Consider the following 2,102-nt stretch of genomic DNA (forward strand, 5'->3'; position numbering starts at 1 on the left):
CCCCTCATCCCAAGTAGTGACAATATCTCCAGACATTGCCAAACATCACCTGCGGGCAAAACTGCTCCCCGTTGAGAAGGACTGCTAACATCACCCGGGTGATGACAGGGCATGCTGGCACTAAGGGAGCTTTCTCTCGGTAGTCCCTCCCCATGGCTCCTACCCACGCTTCTAAGTCAGGGCGGTCTGCACTCTTCCGTGAGTTAACTTTTCGTACCTTCTGCTTTTGCTGCTGCGCCTCCTGCAACACTGCAATGTCCTCCCTCCTCTATTCAAACCTTGCACTTCCTTCAAAGAGCCAGTCCAGGTTCCCCATCTCTAGGAAGTCACCGTGACTTCCCTAGCCTACAGAGAGCACCGTCTGAAAGTTAACAACACCCATTCTCTCATCATCATTTGGAAGGTCACCTAACCCGAAATACGAAATCAATCTCAGCTGGAAGCGTTCTTGGAAATCATCTAGCCATTTACTCAATGTGCATTTTTTAAGCACTTCTGTATACCTATCACTGGAGATAGAGAAATGTAATTGATAAGGTCCCCACTCTTATTTTATAATAAGGGAAACCAGGCTTAAAAGAATAAATGCTTGTCCAATCTCACTTGCCCAGGAAAGGAATCCCATAGTCTGCCTTACTTTCCTTATGGGGCAGTCTAGCTGGGAGCAGTAGCCACATCAGGGTAGGGCTGGTGCATCATGGTAGCTCCTGGCTCCCCTTAATCTAGCACACTGTAACATGGGCAGTGGAGCTTAGTGCCTAAAAGTGTGGGCCTGGAGTGAAAAAGATCTAATCTCAAATCCTGGCTCCTCGACTTACCACTTTCTGTTATCTGACTTCTGGACCTCAGTCTCCCCAAGTGCAGAGGAGGATAAAATCATGTGTGTCCTAGGAGCGGAGTCAACAGCATCAGGTACAGCACTTGACGCTGGCTAATGGCGTGGGCTCAGGCCCCTTCCTCCTTGTCCCCTTAGAGAAACTTCCCCAGCCTGTCCCTGCTGCTTCACTGAGTCATCACACCCTGCTTCGCATTGTCCCTTCAAGGGCCAAGTCTCTATTCCCCTCAGCATCTTACACGACTGATCGCTTCCTCTTCTTGGGAAAAATCTCTTGGATGTCATACCACTGTCTCCTGGGTTTTCTGCTTTTATGGACTCCTTCTTGGTCTTCTTTAATGGCTCCTCCTCATAAACCCAACCTGTAAAAACTGGGTGCCTGAGAGTTGGACTCCGGCTTCTCCATCTTAATTTTCACCTTGCGTTATCCCCTCCTATTCCAATCGACATGCCAATGATTTGTAAATTCCTTTCATTAGCCCCAACCCTTTCTGCGATCTCCAGACTAGGACATTTGTAGCTCCACTCAAGATACCAAAAACTTAAGGTGTCCCAAGCCAATTCCTTGATTCATGCCCTGAACCTATTCCAAAGTCATTAGTAAATGCCAACATAATATACCTGGTTACTTAAGCCTGAACCCCAAATCAATGAGGAGGTCATCTTTGACCACTCTTTCTCTCCTTCCTCAAATCCTGTCCTGCCTGTCAGTTCCACCTCTGATATACTTTTTGATCCATCTATTTCTCTTCACCTCTGCTCCACCATCACAGTCTAAGCTACAATTATTTTTCACCTACTGACTGCAAGACTCCTAACTGGTGTTCCTGTTTCCTCTAACAGCCCTGCTGCCTGGAGTCCATAAAGCAGCTGGAGAGATGGCTTAAGCACAGAGAGCAGACCATGTCCTCACAGAGCTAACCCAACTCCTCAGAAGGCCAACGAGGAAGACATCCCACCATCTGGCCTCTGCCAACATCTGCAACCTTATTCTCCCATCTTTCTTCCCCAGCACAGCCACGCTGGCCCCTGGCAGTTTGTCAAACACATCAAGCCTGTGTCCTTCTCTGCTGTTTACACTGCCTAGAACTCCGTTCCACAGACCTTTGCTTGGCTGAACTCTCGAGAGCCCTCTCATCATCCTCACGGCTCCTCCCACTACCTGACGTTTCCTCGTTCGTTCACGAGTTTACTGCCCGCCCTCCACTCGCAGACCCCCGCGGGATGCAGCAGCCTGTCCACGGACAGAGCCGTACTGGCGTGATTC

General features: G+C 49.2%; 1 protein-coding gene across 1 annotated transcript in view; it reads right to left on the reverse strand.

Annotated features, from left to right (window-relative positions):
• Window positions 1-2,102, reverse strand: part of SLC35C2 (solute carrier family 35 member C2) — a 13,649-nt gene that overhangs the window by 11,243 nt on the left and 304 nt on the right. The gene's annotated exons all lie outside the window — the stretch shown is intronic.

The sequence above is a fragment of the Pteropus alecto genome, unplaced genomic scaffold (assembly GCF_000325575.1).
Source record: "Pteropus alecto unplaced genomic scaffold, ASM32557v1 scaffold45, whole genome shotgun sequence".
NCBI lineage: Eukaryota > Metazoa > Chordata > Mammalia > Chiroptera > Pteropodidae > Pteropus > Pteropus alecto.